The sequence below is a fragment of the Octopus bimaculoides genome, chromosome 26, assembly GCF_046866305.1.
Source record: "Octopus bimaculoides isolate indiv1 chromosome 26, ASM4686630v1, whole genome shotgun sequence".
Taxonomy (NCBI): Eukaryota; Metazoa; Mollusca; class Cephalopoda; order Octopoda; family Octopodidae; genus Octopus; species Octopus bimaculoides.
In genome coordinates, this window is record NC_142953.1 from 14917979 (window position 1) to 14941978 (window position 24000).

The 24000-nt window shown below is 41.1% G+C and overlaps 1 protein-coding gene across 1 annotated transcript in view; it reads right to left on the bottom strand.

Moving 5' to 3' along the window:
- Positions 1–24000, bottom strand: part of LOC106878981 (transmembrane protein 26) — a 130251-nt gene that overhangs the window by 105320 nt on the left and 931 nt on the right. The window lies entirely within an intron of this gene.

The following is a 24000-nucleotide window of genomic DNA, read 5'->3' on the forward strand; positions in this document are numbered from 1 at the left end:
CATGTAGCATGGTTATACATATATATATATGTACACATGTATATTATATATACATACATTGAAGCATGGCTTCCCAACTAGATGGTTCCAGGTTCAGTCCCATTACAGGCCACATTTTAAAGATGAGGAATTTTGCTCTAGAGGCCACACCTTTCAATTGAGCAAACTCACCAGCACTTTTAACAGAAGTGTGCAAATTTTCAATTCAATCCGACCATGTTTACTAACACTTTTGCCTGCACAACTGCTTGTGAAATAACATCCACCCTTTTCACAAATATATAGTAGATATATATATTATTATTATAATACTTATCCTACATTATATCGGCAAAGCTCGGTGTGACCCCAAAAAACTGCTATTGCTAGTTGGCCTCATTAGACGGCAGCCAGCATAATAGAATAGCAGCTTTTATATGCATATTCCAAATGTTTCCCATAAACAAACTTAAAGGATATAACATGGCCATCCACTTATGTCCAAGGAAAACCATTACTGACCTTCAGGAACATTGTGCGCTCAAGACTACCTTATACTTTACACTTGCGGCTCCATTGGTGACTAACGAGCCCTGCTTTTGACAAACATACATGACTGCAAGCATTGCAGACAATGCTTTCCCCAGTCATTCCTTCAGCAGTGCATTTTCAAGCAGCACACTTAAATTCTTCATGCAGAATACATGCTCTTTCAAAGCTGTCGTCCCCACCCACTCCTTAATCTGCTTCCTCCATCTGTGGCAATGACAAGCATTGCTCTCCCAGTCGGTCTCCTGCATATCACATGCCTTTAATGAGGACTTGACACAGTCCTTAAATTGCAGCCTTGGTTTCTGCCAGGGTCGCTTTCCACTAACAAGTTCCCCATATAGCATCTGTTTAGGGATCCTGCTATCTTTCATTCTAATAAGGTGTCCAGTCCAACGAAACTGGTATTTGTGCACCATCGCCTCAATACTCAGGATATCAGCTTTCCTCAGGACCTGTGTATCTGGAGCTTTTAAGAATGTGTCTGAGACATCTCTGATGGAAGTGTTCAAGGGCCTTTACATGGCATTTGTAAAGGGTCCATGTCTCACATGAGTAAAGGAGCAATGTCAGTACACATTCACAGTACACAGCAATTTTTGTTTGCCTTGTGATGCCATGTTGGGACCAGACACGAGACTCAAGAGAGCAGAAGGAATCAGTTGCTCTCTGCAGCCTGAAAGATATTTCATTATCCAGGGAGCAAGAATGGCTGAGTGTGCTGCTCAGGTAGACAAACTTGTCTACCACTTTCGGTATTGTTCCTTCAACCAAGATAGCTGGTTCCACATATGGGTTTCCTGGTGCAGGCTGGAACATTACAACAGTCCTATCCAGGCTAATACTGAGTCCAAATGCCTTGCAAGAAGCAGAAATACGATTGATAAGTATTAGCATATCGTTTGCTGTATGAATGACTAAGTCACAGTCATCTGCATAAAGGAGGTCACGAATAATAGACTGACAAACTTTTGATTTGGCAGCAAATCGACGCCGGTTAAAAAGATGGCCAGAAGATCAATGCCTAACATATATCCCAGGAGAGCTGTCCACAACAAAAGCATAAGAGCAGCAGCAAAATACAGAGAAAAGAGAGTTGAAGTAAGGATGTCACCCTGCTTGACACCATTCTCTACAGGGATGGGTCCCACCATGCCACCAACATTGACCCAAACCGCCATGCCATCATGAAATGATTTGATTAAAGATACAAAGTGATTTGGATATCCAAGTTTGCCAAGTATTTTCCATAGGGTGGCCCTATTCACAATATCAAAGGCCTTCGTTAAATCAATGAACACCAGGACAAGATCCATATTCTGCTCATAGCACTTTTTCTGCATCCGTCTCACTGCGAAAATCATATCCATCATTCCTCTTTCAGATCAGAAACCACACTGAGATTCAGATAGGACACCATTTACATGACATCTATTCAGGCGGGTAAGAAGAATACTTGCCAACAGCTGATAGTAGAGCAATACATCTATAGTTGCCACACTCTACTCTGGTTCAATTTCCTTTATAGAGAGGGAGAATAATTGCACCTTTCCAGTCCTTAGGCATTGCACCATCCCTCCAGACTACACTTAATAAGTTCATGAAGGGACTGTATGATGTAATCACCACCAAATCCTCTGCACAAATTCCATCCCTTCCAAGATTCAATTTACTTATTGATGTCATTACCTCATCTATTGAGGGTGTGGAATTTAAGGAGCCAATGACAGGTCTTTGTTGCATAGTGTCAATCACTGCTTTGTCAATAACTGACTCACAGTGTAAGAGTTCAGAAAAGTGTTCAATCTAATGACCTGTGATCTCTATTGATTTAGTAAACAGAGTAGAAGACTCCTTGGAAAGCAAAGGAGCTGATGCAGAGCTCTTAGGCCCATAAACTTGCTTCATCAAATGGTAAAGCTTCTTGCTGCCATTTGTATCAGCAGTAGCCTGAACATTACTAGCAAGATCCTCCCACCAAGTGTTCTGCATCTTCCTGAGAGATCACTGGAATAGTGATTTTACATTGCAGTAGTGGGCAAATGCTAGGTTTTGCTGCACAACTGAAGGTCCTCTGTACAGTAATATACTGCGGGCATGACACTTTAAGACCAGCAGCTGCTGAATTTCAGCATCATTTTCCTCAAATCAGTCTCTGTGTCTGGCAGTAACATATCCTGGTGTTTCAGTAGCACATTGAAACACCTGGTCTCAAAAATCATTCGACACTGTAGTATTTTCAAAGCTGGATAAATGATTCTAAAGCTCTTTTCTCACCACAGTATCATATATCTTATGGACATTCAGATGCCAGGGAATGCCAACTGGCCCTCTTCTTTCTTTCATTCTGATCATCATCCAGAATTTTGCTTGCACCAGGCTATGGTCCATCCAGCACTCCAAACCATGAAATGTCACACTTGCGAATGATGACGTAATCCAGCAAATGCCAATCTTTAAACTTTGGGTACATCCACATTGTTGTGTGATCACCTCCGTGCATAAAGTGAATGCTTGCAATGTAAAGCCTGTATTCCTCACAAATCTCCAGAAGCATGTGACCATTGCTATTCATTTCCAAGTATAAAAAAGTGAATGAGTTCCATTTTTTTTTTTTTTTTTTTTTAAGTGTAGGAAAACCCTCCTTGAGATATCACTCCACTCAAGTGCTGATACTCCTAGAAATGTCTTGGATACTCAAGTGCTGATACTCTCATTCCAATGGGCTAAATTGAAATTATCAAAATAAACAGGAAATAATTGGTAACAGCGATGACATTAGAGGGACGAATGAAATATTCAGGAAAACATTGGTTTTGGCAGTTGTTTAGAGAGTTCTGACCAAACAGGGCTGTGATTGAAGGCATTCCAGCTATGACCATCCAGCCTTTTTATAGGTCCTCCTCCTGACACTCTGTTGATTATGACAAGGAGTCATTGATCCGATCAACAAAATAACCTGCTCATGAAATTAATGCACAAGTGGCTGAGTAATCCACAGACACACATTCCCTTAATGTAGTTCTCAAGGACATTCAGTGTGACTCACAAAATATGACAAGGCTGGCCCTTTGAATTACTGGTACAACTTACATTTACTAGATGAATGGACTGAAGCAATATGAAATAAAGTGCTTTGATCAAGGCTACAACATACTGCTGGGAATTGAACTCATGACCCTGCGATCATGAGCTGAATACCATAACCACTAAGCCTTGGCCTCTTCACACATGCTATGAAAGAATACATTAGCCAAGACACTAGGGATGTACATTCAGGGATGTTTGGCTGCTATTTTTGTGAGATCTGGCAACCACATCTTTTACTTTTGTATATAACTGGTAATATACATGTATTTATAGCAAACATTGATTTACCCACACACACATGCTCTCTCTCTCTCTCTCTCTCTCCAATACTTTTTCATTCATGAAATGTTATACCATTGTGTGTGAATGATATGTGTGTTTGCAGACATGTTGTAAAGATGTATGCCTCCTGTGTGTTTGGGTGTGTCTTGAAGGTATGTACGTGTATGTGTGTACATGTCTTGCATGTATGTATGCGTGTGCTCCTGACGTGTGTTTGTGTGTGTGTATGCTCTTGACACGTATGTTATTTGTATGGGTGTAGGTATTGTATGTATGTGTGTAACTGTTTTCTATGCAAACCTGTGTAAGCAACTATTTCTTGCTGCTACAAAAAGATGAACAGCTTTGAAAACTCCTTAAAAAACAACTCATTCTGCAGGAATTGTTCAAAGAATGAAAACTGGTTGGAACAGGAAACATAATATTTTGGTCCAAACGTACTTGAAAAGAAGACCCATCAAGCCAAGCAAAATTGCAGTTGTGGCAAATACCTGTGGCACATAAAAACACCCTGGTGTCATGCAAATGGCACCCGTGCTGGTGGCATGTAAAAGTACCCAAGTGTCATGCAAATGGCACCCATGCCAGTGGAACATAAAAGCACCTATTACACTCTCAGAGTGGTTGGCGTTTGGAAGAGCATCAAGCTGTAGAAAACCATGGCAAATCAGACTGGAGTCTGGTGCAGCCTTCCAGTGTGCCAGCCCAGTCAAACTGTCCAACTCATGCCAGCATGGACAATGGATGTTAAATAATGATGATGATGATGAAGATATTTGTTTTCTTATTTCATATATTTATTTATTTACTACCCACAGGGAGGGGGGCTAAACATAGAGGGAACAAACAAGGACAGACAAAGGAATTAAGTCAATTACATCGACCCCAGTGTTTCACTGGCACTTAATTTATCGACCCCAAAAGGATGAAAGGCAAAGTCAACCTCGGCAGAATTTGAACTCGGAACGTATCAGCAGACAAAATACCGCCAAGCATCTTACCCAGCGCACTAACCTTTCTGTCAGCTCACTGCCTTCAAAGGGATGAAAGGCAAAGTCGACCGTGGCAGAATTTGAACTCAGAACATAAAGACAAACGAAATACTGCTAAGCTTTTTGCCCAGCTTGCTAACGATTCTGCCAGCTCACCACCCTTTTGTTATTTCATATATTTAAAGCAAACAAAATGTTTCAACTAAGAACTGCTTTTCCACCTTTATTTTCTTTATAAATCTTGTATTAAACATTTCAAGCCTTTTTCTAATGACATCTATCTTTTTATCTTTTACTTGTTCCAGTCATTAGAATGTGGCCATGCTGGGGCACTGCTTTGAAGACAACAGTGAAGGCGCATGGCTCAGTGGTTTGAGCATCAAGCACAGAAACATGAGGTAGTGAGTTCAATTCTCAAACCAGACTGTATGATGTGTTCTTAAACAAGACTCTATTTCATGTTGCTCCAGTTCACTCAACAGTAGAAATGAGTTGTGACGTCACTGGTGCCAAGCTGTATTGGCCCCTTTGCCTTTCCCTTGGATAACATCAGTACATGGAGAGGAGAGGCTGGTATGCAGGGGCAACTGCTGGTTTTCCATAAACAACCTTGCTTGGATTTGTGCCTCAGAGGCGAACTTTCCAAGTGCAATCCCATGGTCATTCATGACCGAAGGGGTTCTTTACCCATTTTAGTAAGATAACAGGTTAACATTGTTTGTAGGAGTGGTTAGGAAAGGTAAACAAGGAAGATGAAAGAAAATAAAGTATAATATGATAATAAGTAGCAGAGTGCAGGAGATAGGAGGAGGTTAAATGTTCTATAATAGGTTTATGGATAGAGAAGTAAATATAAAAATAGATAGGTAGATAAATAAGTAGACAGAAGATAAGTCGACAGACAGACAGATTGAAGAGGCCAGGATAACGCATGCAAGACTCAAAAGAGATTTAAGGAAGAATGTTACAATCGAGAAGGTGAATCACAATGACCTTTTTGTGTGCACAGTCGCTGACAGACCATGCCTGTCCTTTGCTGGCCTCAAATCTCATTTGTGAACTCATGGAAAACAAACCTCCATCAACTATTCTGCCTATATGTCTGTGCACACCTTTGGATGCAGTGTATGCCAGAAGGTTTGAAAATCTAACGGAGGCCTCAAAAGACATTCTAAGATCCACAAAGATCAGAACTTAACTGCAGCTCTTGGTGATCCAAATCAAATATGCAATCTATGTGGGTGTCTTTTCAGTTCATTGTCTGGTTTAAAAAGCTACATCAGATACCATGATAGTTCTAAAGTGTAGGTACAGGAGGCGGTCAAACTCTGCATAAGGAGCAGACAACCACCATATATATATATAAACATAATTAAGGGATCAGCAAATATTTGCTTCACCATATACCGAAGTTCAGAAATAGCAGCTAAAAAAGCTGAGAAGCCCACAGATAGCATCACTTGTGGGATTCTCAGCTTTTTTAGCTGCTATTTCTGAACTTCGGTATATGGTGAAGCAAATATTTGCTGATCCCTTACGTTTATAAATATATATGAGCTTTTAAATAAGTTCTCCACCAATAATGGTGCTTTCATACCGATGGGCTTGGTAAAAATTATTAATTGATTTATTAATTAATAAATTGATAATCCTTTACCCTTTTAATTTGTAATAATATATATATATATATATATATATATATATATATATATATACATACATACATACATACAGAGAGAGAGAGTTTACCCTATAAGTGGTGTGTGACCTGTAGAGAGCTTTGTTGCTGGGTATTATGGCTTATCTCATTAGTGGTTTCAAATCAAGGATTCTTCACCAGACATTCTTAATCCTTATTTTTTGATTTGTTCCTTTGTTGAGGATGGCTGCTGTTGGTGCCGGAAACACCTGGAAGCAGTAAATGTATTTCCATTCATCCAGTTCATTACAGCAGTTCAGGCCAGGTGCCTTCTTCCTCCTTTACTTTCCTTAACCTTTCCTACTAATGATGTTACGCTGTTATCTTATTATATTCTAGCCATGTTTCCTGAGCTACACCAACACATCACACATGTAGCTGCCACAAGGTAGTCCTTTTCAGGGGTATGATGGCTTGTATGTCTCAATTACCCTGAGAGCAATTCCTGCAGAGTGCAAGATCCTGGTAGAGCTTCCCATGCTGGACAGGGATCAAACTAATATGGATCACCTCCTCTTCCCAGAGATCAAAATGGGTTTGTGAAGGATCAACATCCCTACCTAGGAAAAAATAAAAGGTACTGAAACCTCAATGACAATTCCAAAACCAACAAGACATAGAAGGCCTTTCCCCAGGGAAACATATGAGATGGGATAATGAGGTAGAGCTGAAGAAGCAGGGGTCCAAATGGAGGGAAGCAGAAAAGAGAGCTCACTGTTAAGAACGGTAAAGAAAAGTCTTTGATGGCCCTTGCTCCAGAAGGGAGTGAAGAGTTTAACCTGATGTAGCATGTGTGTACACACACACATTATACATCAGACAGTCCAAAGATGGCTAAGGCGGTCGAAACTTCCAAGTCACAGTCAATACTAATCTTGTTAAGGAATTCATTTGTACTCTATGAAAGTATGGAGTATCCTTCAGATTAATGTAAAATTGTTTTCCTTTTGAAAACAAACATTAATGTGTGTGTGTGTGTCTGCTTGTATGAGTGTTATTTATTTACTGCCCATAAGTGGCTACACACAGAGGGGACAAACAAGGACAGACAAACGGATTCAGTCGATTATATCGACCCAAGTGCGTAAATGGTACTTATTTAATCGACCCCAAAATGATGAAAGGCAAAGTCGACCTCGGCGGAATTTGAACTCAGAACGTGGCGGTAGATGAAATACCGCTAAGCATTTCGCCCGGAGTGCTAACGTTTCTGCCAGCTCGCCGCCATGTGTTTGTATGTGTGTGTGCGTGTGTAAAGGCGCATGGATTAGTAATGAAGGTGTTGCCCCGATGATCGTGAGATCATGGTTTGAATTCCTGGACTGAGGGATGCGTTGTGTTCCTGAGCAAAGCACTTCATCACCAGAGATGGATAAACGGTGCTCCTGTTCAGGCAACATGGATTTGATAGAGAGAATGAGCTAATGTGTGGCACATACGGTTGATCATTAAAAACGAATTATTTATGCAGGTTGTTCAGCAAAAACTAAACACTCGTGCGTCGTTTTCGAAGGGAGATTCCGTCATATATTTAAGAGGGGAAAGAGAAAACCAGTAAATGCTACTCTGAAAGTGAATAGATATCAGAAGAGAGAGAAAAAAGACAGCCAAAAATATTCTCAGAGAAATCTGAAAATATTGGTAACTAAAGGATTTCGACAATGAAAGATGTAGAAGACGAGAAGTAAATTGTCGGAACTGTTAGAGGAGTAGATATTTAGTTGTGGGGTCGATAAAATGACAATCAAATATTTATATACATATAACTGACTTTCTCTTCCTGTCTGAACCAAATATATACGACTTCTTTTGTATTTTGTTCTTTTACGTGTGTGTTCATCTAGAAGTAGTGGGGAAACAACTTAATGGAAGGAAAATGCGAGTGCAAGGGAGATAAATAATGACAAACCATATATTATATTTTAAAAGGGAGACAACTTTAGTCTCCCTTAAGACTGCAATTTCACTGAAAGAATTTTTAATTATGAGACAATGGTGGTGGGTCTCCGTACACACACATACCATTGTGATTGTCAGGCAAAAATCAGCGTGACACAGTCTGTGACAAGATCTGGCCAGTGGAATTACAAACAGAATCCACTTAATGAGTTTCTATAATTTCCCTCTACAAAATTTCACTGATAAGCCAGGCAGTGGAGTCGAACCGAAAGAGAAGTTGGGAAACGAACTTCTTCACCTGCGCTTTCAAGTGAAACGACAATTTCAAATGTTGGCACAAGGCCAGCAATTTCGGGGGTGGTGAATAGGGTTAGGTCGATTACATCGACCCCAGTGTTTAACTGGTACTTACATCATTGACCCCGAAAGAACGAAGAGCAATATCAACTTCGGTGGAACTTTGAACTCAGAACGTAAGTAACCGGAAGCCGCTAAGTATTTATTTCCGGTGAAGTAGTACATCAGCCAGTTTGTTGCCCCTTTGTATACGAAACAATAACGCATTGTAGAGAGAGAGAGAGAGAAAGAGAGAGAGAGATTTGTATACACACATGTGACACTCAAGATCAGAATTTGTACGGAAGTCAATCATTCCAAAAGTTAAAACAACTAGCCAATATGTCCTACTTATTTTAAAAACAATAAAATATTTCTAGGACGGGTTTGGCTGCTATTTCGAGCGGTCGAACCGTGTCCCGTGTCGATAAAATTAAATTTTAATATCATATGAAACCAATGTTGTTGTTTAATCTTAGATCTAAGCGTGACTCGGTTCAGGGATTGAACCAAGGACCGTAGGATCGCCAGCCCAACACCCCAAGAGACCAGTCCACGCGCCTTCAGTCCGTTTGAAAGCCATAAAACTATTCGCTGGAATCCTAACCATGGCTGAAAGTCAGCGAGAAAACTGCAAAAGAGTTATCAGACCAATCTATAACTGGCACCAACAATGAAGATTTTGGGATTAAAATGGAACAGAAAATATATAAAGTATATTTTGGAACCGACTGCAATCTTTTTTAATTATTTTGTTGTTTCAGTCATTAGACTGCAGCCATGCTGGAGCACTGCCTTGTACGATTAGTTGAACAAACTGATCCCAGCACTTGATAAGTCTGGTACTTATTTTATCGGTTTCTTTTGACGAACAGTTCATTGGAACGTAAATAAACCAGCACCGATTGTCAAGCAGTGGGAGTGAAAACACACACACGACGAGCTTCAAGGTGTTGGTCGGTCTGGGACTATAGTGGGTGATACTTGCGCAAGGTGGCGTGCAGTTTGATGGAACTCGAAACCATGGGGTTGCGAAGTTAACTTCTTAAGCACACAGCCATGTCTGTGCTTACGTGAGATATTTCCAAGTCTTCAACAATATTGTTCTCATTTCCTGCTGCAGTAATGTCAACAGAAATAATTCTTTACTCACCCCAAGCATATCAAAACTACTTCAATATCCACCAGACCTAAGGCGGCGAGCTGGCAGAAACGTTAGCACGCCGGGCGAAATGCTTCGCAGTATTTCGTCTGCCGATACGTTCGGAGTTCAAATTCCGCCGAGGTCGACTTTGCCTTTCATACTTTCGGGATCGATTAGATAAATACCAGTTACGTACTGAGATCGATGTAATCGACTTAATCCGTTTGTCTGTCCTTGTTTGTCCCTTCTGTGAGTAGCCCCTTGTGGGCAGTAAAGAAATAAGAAACGTTAGCACGCCGGGCGAAATGCTTACCAGTATTTCGTCTGTCTTTACGTTCTGACTTCAAATTCCGCCGAGGTCGATTTTGCCTTTCATCTTTTCTGGATCGATAAATTAAATATCAGTTGCGTACTGAAGTCGATCTAATCGACTGCTCCCTCGTCCACAAAAATTTCGTGCCTTGTGCCAAGACTAGAAAAGAATATCCACCAGATGTCAAACCTAATTTATTTATTTCCAAACGAGGCATTTCTAAAAGGTTCTGTTAGTTTGGTGATAACCCCAGCTGTATTTGGGGTCAAAGGGTCAGCCTTGTCACATTGTGTCACGCTGATTATCCCCGAGAACTACGTTAAGGGTACACGTGTCTGTGGAGTGCTCAGCCACTTGCACGTTAATTTCACGAGCAGGCTGTTCCGTTGATCAGATCAACTGGAACCCTCGACGTCGTAAGCGACGGAGTGCCAACAAATTTGGGCACCAATTCAAGTTACATTAACACATTGCCTCTCAGCAGTATGATCTTTTGGTGTTAAAATTTGTGAAATAAATTGATTATAATTCTACAATATACAAAACATTTTAACATATTTTTTTTAAATACAGTTCCTAGTAATATTTAATTATAAAAATATAATGGGACTTTTTTAAACATCGAATGGTTATGGGGGTCAAGCGGAGTAAGATATGACTCAAAGGGATCCATAGGTTTTTAAAATAGCCGAGATCCACTGCATTAGCGCTAACACGGGGAATAATCTTTTACTAAATAAACATATCGAAAAACATTTCAAGGTCCCTCTTATCTCAAACCCAAGAAATCAAAATCGCGTATTAAATCGAATTTTGATAACAATTGCAACATGGAAGGTGTTTATAAGCCATTTAAAAACACACCAAAAAAAAACCCCCGTTAGATTCACTTCAACATTTACATTTAATTTGCCAAAATATTTTCGTCACTTTGAGATCGTGACCTCCATGCTGCATCTTGATTTTGATAATTTTACCAGAATTTTTGCAGATAAAAAATCGCTAACAAAGCTTATTTTATTTACTGATTAGGTTTATCGTTGTTCTGAATGAAGCGTACATTGTTTTATCTGGTCCTTCCAGTACACACCGAATGAAACATTTGCTCAAGTTTTATCAATGACAACTTTATTCAGATAAGCTGAAGTCAGCCAACACGTTCAGTTACAACTTTATAACCGTTCTCGAAAAGATGTCAGTTTTATTTATATTTTATTATCACCAGAATATTTTAGAGGCACAGGAATGAAAATACAACTTGAAAAATCTAATGTAAGTCACTGTCTATATTGGAAAGGTGAAGCTGAGTGGCTTAATGGTTAGGGTATTTAGCTCGCGATCGTAAGATCGATTCTGGGCGGCCTGTTGTGTCCTTGAACAAGACACTTTATTTCTTGTTGCTCTTGTCTATTCAGCTGGCAAAAATGAGCTGTACCAGTAATTCAAAGGAGCCAGCCTTGTTAGATTATGTCATGCTGATCTCCCCGAGATTGTGTGTCTGCGGAGTACTCAGCCACTTACATGTTAATTTCACGAGCAGGCTGTTCCATTGACCCGATGTCGTAACCGGTGGAGCGCCAGTATAGTATTGTAAGGACGACCGTGCGAACCCAAAAAGGAGAAATGGTGACGAATGGAAAAACAGGACTCCTTTTATTTAAACGCGTCACACGGTCGAACACAAAAATTATATCAAAGATGATATATAAATATGTTATACTACGATAACATAGTGAATTCGTAAATGGCCAGTAATTAAGACGATTGAACAACCGATTGAGATGAATAACAGAAATATTTATTGTAGCGTTAATATGTATGTCTGTGTGTGAGTGTGAATGCGACATAATGAAAACATAATAAAAGACAGGCCGTCATGTAAATAAAATAGTGTGTATACAAAAGAGTGTGTGCACAAAGGTATGTGAATGCGTGAGATACAGCAGATAGAAAGTCAGTAACACGTGTGAGCATTTATACCAGTTTGTTGAGTACACAATAGGAAGAGTCTGTATGTAAGGATTTGAGGCGTGTGTGTGGCAGCGCGATCACTAGTTGTGATGTTGTGGCTTCCATGCCGGGCCGGTTTCTTGTTATACAGATGTTCGTCGCAGGCTGGGCTCTTGGCTGTTATTTCGTGGTGAAGATGAATCACACAAACAGAATCGAAGAGAGAGAGATGTGCCGCGGTAGTTTGGTAGCTGGTGTACGTAGAAATCATGATGATATTGGCGATGCTGGAAGTAGTCGTAGAGTCGTGTTGATGTAGTCGCTGGAACTGCTGCTGCTGATCTGTGTGGTACACGGAACAGTCTCTAAGAGAAACTGAACCGAGACGAATTTTGCCGCTGAATTTAGGCTATTTATAGTTGATGGTAGGCTCCCAAAGGCATCAGAAAAATACTCTATCACGTGACCTTATTAGGGGCCCACGGTTGGTCAGTTTGCGTTCTGGCGGGAACGGTACCAAGCAGTTGCCGCTTCAAATAATAATCAGTCACGTGATGACAGGGAAATATGTTTTCTACTACGCCCGCGCTTGTTTATATATAATAGTGAGAAGATAGTTTGTTTGAATATAATGGCGATAGTAGTTTTGTATATAATGGCGATAGGTAGTTTCACTACAGTATGATGAAAGGACTTGCATAACGATTTAAGACCCGTTTCGATCTGAAATTTGTAGATGGCCCCTAACCCATTATCTTTACTGTGTCGGGTCCTTGAACTCATTGGGTTGATTACTTGGTTTCCATGGTTTATAAGTAACCGAGACAATAATCCCCCTGGATGGGACGCCAGTCCGTCACAGATTACACACTCACAGCTGAGTGAACTAGAGCAATGTGAAACGAAATGTTTTGCCAATCCGGGAATCGAAACCACAATCTTGCAATCGTGGGTGCAACACCCTAACCACTAGGCCACGCGCCTTCACCAACGTCCTAACTGTTAAATATAAGGACCAAACAAGTCACGCGTGAATTTCTACATGGTCGCCCTCCCTGCTAGAAATCGCAGTCAAATCACCTCCCAAATTACACGCCACTCTCTTAGAAAAGAACACAGAACAATGTAGTTCTCGGTTCGCTGTGCATAGGAAACCGACAGAACGGTCACGGCTGGAATGTTTTACATCAAGACTGCTTGGTCAAGATTGACCAGGGTTAAACGAGTAGTAGTAGTAGTGGTGGTGGCGGTTAAGATCGTGGTTGTAATGGTGGTGGTCGTCGTGATGTTAGGACTAGTAGTAGTAACAGTAGTGGTGGTGGTGGTGATTGAGGTTGTTGTAGAAGTATGAACCGCACAGACCCATTCTTGTCTCCCACTCCACTCCAACCTCGCTGTTCAACTCAAGCCACGTCAACAAGAAAAAATAAAGAAGACTAGAGTTATTTCCCTTTTTTTCCTTTTTTTTTTTTGAAATTTAATCCGGGTTTTTCTATCTGCAGCATCTGATAGGCTTATTTATTATTACAATGTTGGGAGGGACAAAATTATTGTTACAATTTCCAATAATGCAGTGAAAAGGAATATATTTTACAAAAGAAAAACAAAACACCAACGCAACACGAAGTGCTTCAATTGGTCGCACACCAGACACAAATTGACACGTTTTCATGCAACCTGTTTCTATTATAAAAGAAATGTGTGTTTGAGTGTGTGATTACTGACTTCCACACAGTTTCCTCTAGTAAACTCCCAACTATATGGCACGGGGAAACCCAATTGCTATTTATTTCTCACATCCACATACAGAGGTCACAAAAATTGTGCAGGAATTTATCTATCTTTACACTTTACCTGTGTTAGTCATTGGAATTTTGTCGAAGTTTTTTCGGGGAATTTTTCGGCATTTGAAATAATCTCCCGCCTTGCAAAACAAATTTACCAAAAAGAAATATTTTTAAAAAGAAAAATCTGTATTTTTCAAATGTTTCAGAGCCCCCTACCCTACTCCACCCCACCCAGAGCGTGCTTTCGTAACAACAGTCACAATAAAAATTAATTCTTCTTTTTTTTCTTTTCCATTATTTCTTTTTTGTATTCCACGCCTTGATAGACTTCTAATTCAGTTTTTAAAAAATTTCGGTAAATCGTTTTAGTAACATCTGCACGATTTTCTCTAAGAAAAAAGAAACAAAAAACTCGGATTTTTTGCGTGGAATCAAGTACCCTGACCTCCTAATATGCTGCAAATCCCTTATTTTGGCTCGGAAAAGGGGATGGGTGCGAGGGGGACCCCCGTCCCCCCACTTTTTTCTGAACCAAAATAAGGGATTTGCAGCATATTAGGAGGTCAGAGTACATGATTTAGTAAAAATCGTGCGGGTGTTACTCAAAAATTTTACCAAATTTTCTCACCTCCTCGTCTTTCATCATACCTTTCACAAAATTACTTTTTTTTTTTACTTATATTCTATCTTTTTTTATATATACTTTCATACTTTGCCTGTAAAATCTTTTATTTTTTCAATGCGAAGTTTATTCATTTGTTTTCTTTTTTTCTTTAAACACACCATTCTGTCAGAATTTTTTTCCATACATCAGAATTAAATGAGAGTGGCTGGGTCATAAAAAAGCTTGTTTCCCAATCGCATGGTTCTGAGCTCAGTCCCAATACAAGGCACCTTGGGTAAGTATCTTCCATATAGCCCCAGGCTAATCAGAGCCTTGTAGGTGGATTAGGTAGACAAAAGCTGAAAGAAGTCCATTGTATATATTATGTGTATTCATCATCATCATTTGACGTTCACTTTCTATGCTGGCATGGGTTGGACGGTTTGACAGGAGCTGGCCAGCTGAAGAGCTGCCAAGGCTCCATGTCTATTTTAACATGGTTTCTATGGCTGGATATCCTTCCTAACGCCAACCACTTTACGAAGTGTACTGGGTGCTTTATACATGGCACTGGCACCCATCACCTTGCAAGACTAGGAACACTCAGCTGAAGAGGGATCCTATCTTTGTATGTGTGTATGTATATGTATACATATATATATGTAGAGACCTCGTTTGGTCCTACCTGAGATTCGAAATCAAATCTAGAAATTCTCTCTAGCAACACAGCCTATTGTTCTATCAAAGGAGAACACAGATCTATATGACTCTTAACCGTTTCTATGCCATGAAAAATTGAAATAGATAATGAATGACCTACATTAATTTAGCCATTGTTGGCATGGTATACCTGTTTTTCCAGCCGGTCAGCCTACTCCCTTGTCGGTCACTTTTCAGTAACTGATTTTATCCTGTAAACTGCTAGTATTTATAAGTATGCAGATCAGCTAGAAAAAGAGGTATACTGTTCTGACAATGGCTAAATTAACGTAGGTCACTCATTATCTATCTCAACTTTTCATGGCATAGAAAAAGTTAAGAGTTAAGTGGAAAACACATAGAACTGCATTACTCGACAGAACAATAGGCCATATGGCTAGGGAGAATTTCTAGATTCGATTTTGAATCTCAGGTAGGACCAAACAAGGTCTCTACATGTGTGTGTGTGTGTACACACACATGCCCAACCACATGGTTCCTGGTTCAGACCTACTGCATGCTACCTGGTACGAGTGTCTATTATAGCCCGGGGCTGACCAAAGCCTTGAGTGGATTTGTTAGGCTGAAACTGAAAGAAGCCTGTTGTATATATGTGTGTGTCTATATTTGTCCCTCACCACCACTTAACTGGTGTTGGTTCATTTATGTCCTCATAACTTAGTGGTAGAGAAAAAAGAGACTGACAGAATAAGTATCAGACACCATTTAAAAAAAAAGTCCTGGGATCAGTTTGTTCGACTCAACCCTTCAGTGCAGTGCCCCAGCATGGCCACAGTCCAATGACAGAAACACGTAAAAGATAGAAGATAATTAAAAGATAAACAAGAATTTAATAAGACTACCTGATTTTACCTTGGAGGCAAACTTGAGCAAGTTTTTCCATTAGACAAGAAAATAATGACACCTCCCTCTCTGCCCCCACCAACATAATTCCCACCAGAATTCCCCCACTAAGGAAAGAAATATTCACTTAGTTCCAAAATGGAGAAACCAAAAGGAAAAGAAACCAACATAATTCCCACCAGATTGAATGTGACATGACTTTTTTTTTCTTATTTCCCAAATTGTGGATGGGTTATTCCTGACTTCAAGACACCAAGACAGTAGCGTTCAGTTGCTATCCTTCAGTTCAGAGTATCAACATATCTTAAGAAGTCTCTCAAATCCCATCCAAGGGTAGAAACAGTTTGAAACGAGCACTCAGAGAGCGCAAACCTCCACCAAAAGAACACCAACGTCCTCTCAACAATTAGCCAGAGATGATTTTTAAAATGAGAATATCTGAAATAAACTCGACTGCTCTCACAAACGAGAATACTAAAAATGAACCCCGACCACTCTCAAAAATTAAGTGAAAAAAACAGGAAAAATAATCGTTGTCTGGTACCGGATTGATCCCAAAATCTAATCAGTTCGTGCAAAAACTTGAGGCCAAACATCTCTGAAAGTTTCATCCGAATCCATCCAGCAGTTCTTTTTTGCCATTTATTTTAATCTTTTCCAATCTTATTTGAATTAACACAAAAAAATGGCTGTGTGGTAAGAAGTTTGCTTCCTAATCACATGGTTCTAGGTTCAGTCCCACTGCATGGCACCTTGGGAAAGTATCTTCTACTTCAGCTTCAGCCCGACCAAAGCCTTGTCAGTGGATCTGGTAGATGGAAACTGAGAAAAAACTCATCATGTGTGTCTTTGTGTTTGTCCCCTACCACTGCTTGACAACCAGTGTTGGTTTGTTAATGTCCATGTAATTTAGCAGTTTGACAAAAGAGAGTGATAGAATTGACCTCAATAATAATTTTTTCTAAAGAGTACTAGGGTTGATTCATTTCAATTGAAAATGCTTTGAGGTGGTGCTCTAGCATGGCCACAATCTAATGACTGAAACAAAAAAGATAGTATTTTCTTTTATTCTTTTGTTTCAGTTGACTGTGGCCATGCAGGAGCACCACCTCTAGTTAAACAAATCGACCCCAGGACTTATTCATTGTAAGCCTAGTGCTTATTCTATCGGTCTGTTTTGCTGAACTGCTAGGTTATGGGCATGTAAACACACCAACATCAGTTGTCAAGCGATGGTGGAGGGACAAACACAGATACACAAACATATATACATGTTTGTGTGTGTGTGTGTATATATATATATATATATATGTGTGTGTGTGCGTGTGTCAGCAATTGGCCATGTCATTCAGGAGGCAAAGAGGAAAAACAACACACTCTCAACAGTATAGATAGATTTCTGCAAGGCCCAGCAGTTAATCCAAAGTACACTGGAGTAGCAAAAGCAGTAGATGAGATTATAATTACATGGATTTGCTGAAGATTAGGTTTAATGTGGGAAATTTCACCACCAAATGGCAGAGTCAGGAAAAGAGTATTAAAGTGCTCAGTTTCAATGGCCCTATGATGATTACAGCTATTAGTGGGAGGAAAGCAGTCAAGGGGGCCAGAAACTGATAAAAAAACACCAGATGTCCATGCTGCAGGGCCAGAATAATGGTCATAAAACCATCAATCCAAAAGACATGGCAGACAGTGAACTCATTGGGAAACTTGTCTGCATGATCACATATGAAGTTCAATGAAACAAAATCTTAGAGCCTGGGCATCGTCAAAGGAAGGCTGGCAGTTAACATCTTCAGCATTGAAGGGTCTTAGATTCCAATAATCCAAGAAAAAAAGGTCTGATGCTTTGAGAAGAATTATAATTGTACTTTTAAGGATAACGGTAATGCCTAAGACACAAAGACCCAACTAAACAACTGTCTGAGGGAAGTTAATAAATGCCAGTTACTTGGAAATGTTGAAAGAATGGTGCTTCCTGTATAGCATCATACCAAGACTGTAGAAACTTTTCTTGCTTTACAACTTCGCAAAGACTCAAGTAGAAGCAATGGAAAGGCTGGGAAGGAATTCAAAGCTATCAAAGCAAGAACAGTTAGCACATTGCTTCCATCTGAGGACGAAAGAGATATGCCAACAAGACCACAAAGGGCAGCAGCAGGTGGAAGGGCGAGGAAGGTGTGCAGGAAATGAAGATGTAATGGAAACACCAGGAGATTATCAGTCTACCAAGGGTGAGAAGGACTTGGAAATTACGACGCCAAGATATGGAAAAACACCAATATCGGGAGCAAGAGAAAAATCTCGTAATGCAAAGAATCCACAATTCAACAGAGGAAAATTGTCAGTTGAAGACTCTAGGGCTTGCCTACAAGGGACATTAGATACAGCGGGACCTAGAGCTCAAGTATCCACAATTCTTGTGGGTACTGGTGTACTAAACAGGTAAAATTGTCCGTCATCCTGCATACCATTGCTGACCTCTTGCCAACCCCAAATAACCTTACTATGAAAGCAACAGCAAGGTAGGTCCTTTTTTTTATATTTTCCATCCAGCCCCAAAGTGGAAGTTTCAAGTGAACTAGAATTGTAAATTCATCTACCTGGAAGAGGTGGCAGTAACATCACTGACTAGATGTGCTCCTGCTATAGAGAGGAGGGCAAAAAGACGACCATCACGCCTGAATTAAATGCTCTCTAAGGACAAATATCAAGATTTGGTCGATGAGGTACTTGTTAAAGGATGCTGTGTGGCCTCATTCCCTATTGAAGTCAGCTTCCATGGTTTTCCAAACAGGTCAGTGCATTGTTTCCTTCAGAAAATTGGCCTGGAACACAAATGAGGAAAGCAGCCAAGGAGATTAATATGGCAGGTGAAACCAGTTGAAGTGGAACCCTTCCACAAGCAAAGACTAATCCAGTCTTTGTTGCCCTACTCGGGTGAAGCGTACAGGCTCTGAGGGGCATAATGCTTGCGACCTTGAGATACCTGTAGATGATACTTGAGAAGCTAGCGTCAAGCTGCGATGGACTCAGAAGCTAGACATACCTTTGAGTAATTCCTGCAGTTTCTGCGTGGGACAAAGCATCTCCAATGTTTATGTTATATGGACTGTTAGATATGTAATTCGTCTGACGTTCCGTGTGTCATGTGGTTCGTCTGAGTTCATTGTTTCATTGTTGTTGTCTTGTGGGACTGTCGTAGTAAAATGTCATTGATATATATATGGGGGACATGACTTTTGTTTATTCATAACGAACATTGGGTGAGTGCGTTCTTTGTATGTAATTGAACAATAAATGTAATAATTAAACTGTATAACTCATGTTATCTCTACGAGTCATCCGAGGGAAACATAACAGAGTTTATTGGCGTCGCCGATAGGATACATGCTTACTTTACCGTAAAATTATTCATCGTAATAACAATGGCTGAAAAACAGACAGTAGAACTTATTAAATTGTTTAGGGAACAAATGGACAAGCAAATGCAACAACATCAGAGAGATATGGACGCTCTGTTAAAACTGTTTGGTGCTCGACAAGTTGAAGGCGATTCTAGTGGCTATTCTTCAGCTGCTTCAACAACAGTGTCGATTCCACCATTTACTGCATTTGATTCAGCGACAGAACTATGGCCTGATTACTGGTCAAGATTCCGTACGTTTGTGGCTGCTAATGCTGTACCTGAAAAACGCATGGCACAAGTGTTCCTGACCAATCAGACTGCTACTGTTTACAAACAACTTGCTAATCTGGCTACCCAACAAAATCCGCCTAAAGATATCAACAACTTGATAATGGACGAAATCGTTGACTTCATGAAGGAACAGTTCGACCCTAAACTTTTCATTGTGAGAGAGCGTTTCAAGTTTTGGAGTGATATGCAGCGGAAGCCAGGCGAAACTCTCCAGGAGCTGGCAGCACGTATACGCCAGGATGCAGCTACCTGTGATTTTCCAGCGATCACCAACCCACAGGATGAAGCTCTGAGACAGAGATTCATATGTTCGGTTAACAATGAAGCGGTTCTGAAGGCGCTTTTTAAGATAAAAGACTCAGAACTAGATTTTGCCCGTGCTGTCCAGGTTGCCATTGAGACTGAAGACGCAGCAAAGGTTGCAAAAGAAACTGTATACGGTTCCAAAACCAAGCAGGTGTACAAGGTCCAGCAGAACAGGAATAAGAGTCCTCAAAAGAAACATCAGCAGTCTTATTCCACAAACCAGGAGAAATGCTACCGATGTGGAAAGGCCCACAAAGCAACAGACTGTCCTTTCAGGGAAACCAAATGTCATTTTTGTGATAAAAAGGGTCATTTGCAAGCGGTGTGTAGGAAAAAACAACATCAGCAACGCAATGGCCATTCACAAACTCCCGTGAAAAGAATCACAAAAGCTGAGCTAGTCAAGGCGATCCTAGGTGAAGTTTCCCGAGACACTCACAGTTTAATTGTGCCAGTAAGAATCCAGAACAGACTGTTCACAATGGAATTGGACACTGCTACTACAGGCAATTTTGTTTCCTTGTCAGTCTGGAAACAACTTGGAAGACCAAAGCTGCAAGATGTCAAGCATCGCTATGAATCTGCCAGCAAGCACAACCTGCCTGTTCTAGGAACTTTCATGGGCCAAACCAAGGATCCAACAACTGGTAAGCAGGATCTTATACCTTACATAGTCACCAAGATCTCTGATCTTAATTTGCTGGGTCGGAATGCTATCCAGACTCTGGGAATTTCCGTAGACACTGCTCTAGGTTTGAAAAGCATAGACAGCCTAGCTAAGAGGGAAGGTGCAGAAGGGATGTATCCAAAGACCTCAAGCGAGCCCTATGTTTCCCTGCAGCAAGATTGTCACAACATGTGTGATGAATTTCCAGATCTTTTCAAGCAAGAATTGGGATGTCTCAAGAACTTTGAACTGGAAGTGAAGTTCAAATCGGACGCAACACCAGTCTTTCACAAGGCACGTCCGGTCCCATTTGCTCTTTGTGATGACCTGGCCAAAGGTTACGAAGAAGGCATCACCAAGGGAATCTGGAAGCCTGTTCAATTCAATGAATATGGAACGCCAGTGGTACCGATTCGTAAAGCACACGCTTCAAGCAACCTGAAGCCCAAACTACGGATTTGTGGTGACTACTCTGTGGGAATTAATGACCAACTTGCTGATCACCGTCATCCAATGCCACTCCCTGCTGAACTGATGCAGAAACTCGGAGGTGGATTCGGATATACAAAGATAGACCTTGCTGATGCCTATAATCAGATCAAACTGGCTCCAGAAAGTCAACGCAGACTCGCACTCAGCACTCACCGTGGAGTACTCCTGCAACAACGACTCCCTTTCGGAATCAAGTCAGCACCTGGTTACTTTCAGGAGATCATGGAAAACCTGACCCATGATCTACCTGGAGTGGCCGTCTTCCAGGATGACATGCTCGTCAGTGGGAAAGATGCAAATAGTCACTTAAACAACCTAAAGTGTCTGCTCACACGTCTAAGCGACAATGGACTCAGATGTCGCCGTGAAAAGTGCCAGTTTGCACTACCCAGTGTAGAATACCTTGGACACATTTTGTCGACTGAGGGGATCACTAAGGGATCCAAAGTCGAAGCAGTCTTAAAGATGCCATCTCCAACGAACGAACCAAGCTTGAAATCTTTCCTAGGTTCAGTTCAGTTTTATGGAAAGTTTATCCCAAACTTAGCCAGTATAGCAGAGCCACTCTATTGCCTTACGAAAAAGTCAACTATTTGGAAGTGGGGAGATGAGGAACAGTCAGTTTTTGATCACTTGAAAAATGTACTTTCATCAAGTCAAGTTCTGATACACTTCGATCCAAACAAAACTTTGGGACTGGCTTGTGACGCATCAAACGTTGGTATTGGAGCAGTCCTGTTTCACCGCTATCCTGATGGAAGCGAGCGCCCAATATCCAATATGTCCAAGACTCTCACTTCTGCACAGCGTAACTACAGTCAAATTCAAAAGGAAGCCCTAGCTATCATATTTGGCTTGCAGAAGTTTTACCAATATTTGTACGGTCGTAAATTCGTACTCGTGACTGACCACAAGCCACTGACATCACTATTCAGTCCGAGGAAAGGGACGCCACTTCTCGCTGCTAACAGACTAGCACGATGGGCCCTGTGGCTGAACCAGTTTGACTACACCATTGAATATCGGAAATCAGCAGATCATGGCAATGCTGATGCCCTCAGTCGCTTGCCATTCGGTGATGACAACGACTTTGACAGAAAGGAAAATGGTGAAGACATAGACATGGTGTGTGCCATCAAAGCTCTTAGTATTCAAGTCCAACCTGTGGATGCTAACGTCCTCCGTCAAGAGTCAGGGAAAGATCCAGTGATATCTACAGTGATGCGCTACGTCCGTGAAGGCTGGCCACCAAAGAACATGGAGATCAATGACGAAGTCAACAAGTTCCGTAAGTTATCAAACTCACTTAGTATCTGTCATGGATGCCTTATACATGGATCTAGAGTTGTGATTCCACATAGCTTGCAGCCAAAGATCCTCAATCTTCTGCATCTCGGACACTTTGGCATGGAACGCATGAAACAGCTAGCAAGAACTGCTGTATATTGGCCTGGTATCGATGCTGCTATAGAGATAGCCAGTCGACGATGTGATTCATGTAACGAACATCAAAGGCAGCCATCTAAGCCTCCAGTTCACCCATGGATGTTACCAGAAAAGCCGTGGAGCCGCTTACATCTGGATCATGCAATAAATTTTATGGGTAGAGATTAGCTGGTGATCACAGATGCTTATTCCAAGTACCCATGCATTCATCCCACTTCCTCCACGTCCTCCAAAGCCACTTTGAATCTGCTTGAGGAAGACTTTGCGTACTTCGGATTTCCTCACACACTGGTCACCGATAATGCACCAACGTTTACGTCTGAGGAGTTCCAGAGCTGGTGCAAAGAACGCGGGATCACACACCTGACAGGGGCACCTTACCACCCAGCTACCAACGGAGCAGCGGAACGTTTGGTGCAGACCTTCAAACAAGCTCTGAGGAAGTCTTCTCTTCCGCCAACACGAGCACTTCAAGAATTCTTGATGCAGTACCGGAGAACACCGACATCCTGTGGATTCTCTCCAAGTGAACTTTTGAATCACCGGCAGATACGAACAAGGATTGATTCTCTGCTGCCATCGCCAGTAGACATTGCTCAAGGCAAACAGTCTAAGGAAGCACATAAGTCTCAGGTGACTCCAAGCTCGGCTGATGTCGCTAAAGTTACCAGGCAGTACAAGGCCGGAGATCCTGTGTATGCACTCTACTATGGACCTCGCCGAGACAAAGATCCCCGATGGGTACCAGCAATCATTAAGAAGTCATTGGGTACTCGCTGCTTTAACGTGAAGGTCATACCTCATGGCCCGATGTGGAGACGACACTGGGAACAGCTGCGACCGCGGTACACAACTGAGGAAGACAATGAACCTGGTGATGCAGAAAACACTGTATTTGAATTTGCAACAGATCACCCGATGGAGATCTCGGAAACTGTGCCACTAACACAAAGACAAACCAGACCCAAGACTATGTTACCCGTTCCAGAGTATGGACCAGACAACCCAAGACGGTCCAAGAGAACCCGTAAAACCCAAGAGAGACTTTGCTGTTGATACTTCTTGTGTAGCATCAATTTCAGTGGGGAGGTGTTATATGGACTGTTAGATATGTAATTCGTCTGACGTTCCGTGTGTCATGTGGTTCGTCTGAGTTCATTGTTTCATTGTTGTTGTCTTGTGGGACTGTCGTAGTAAAA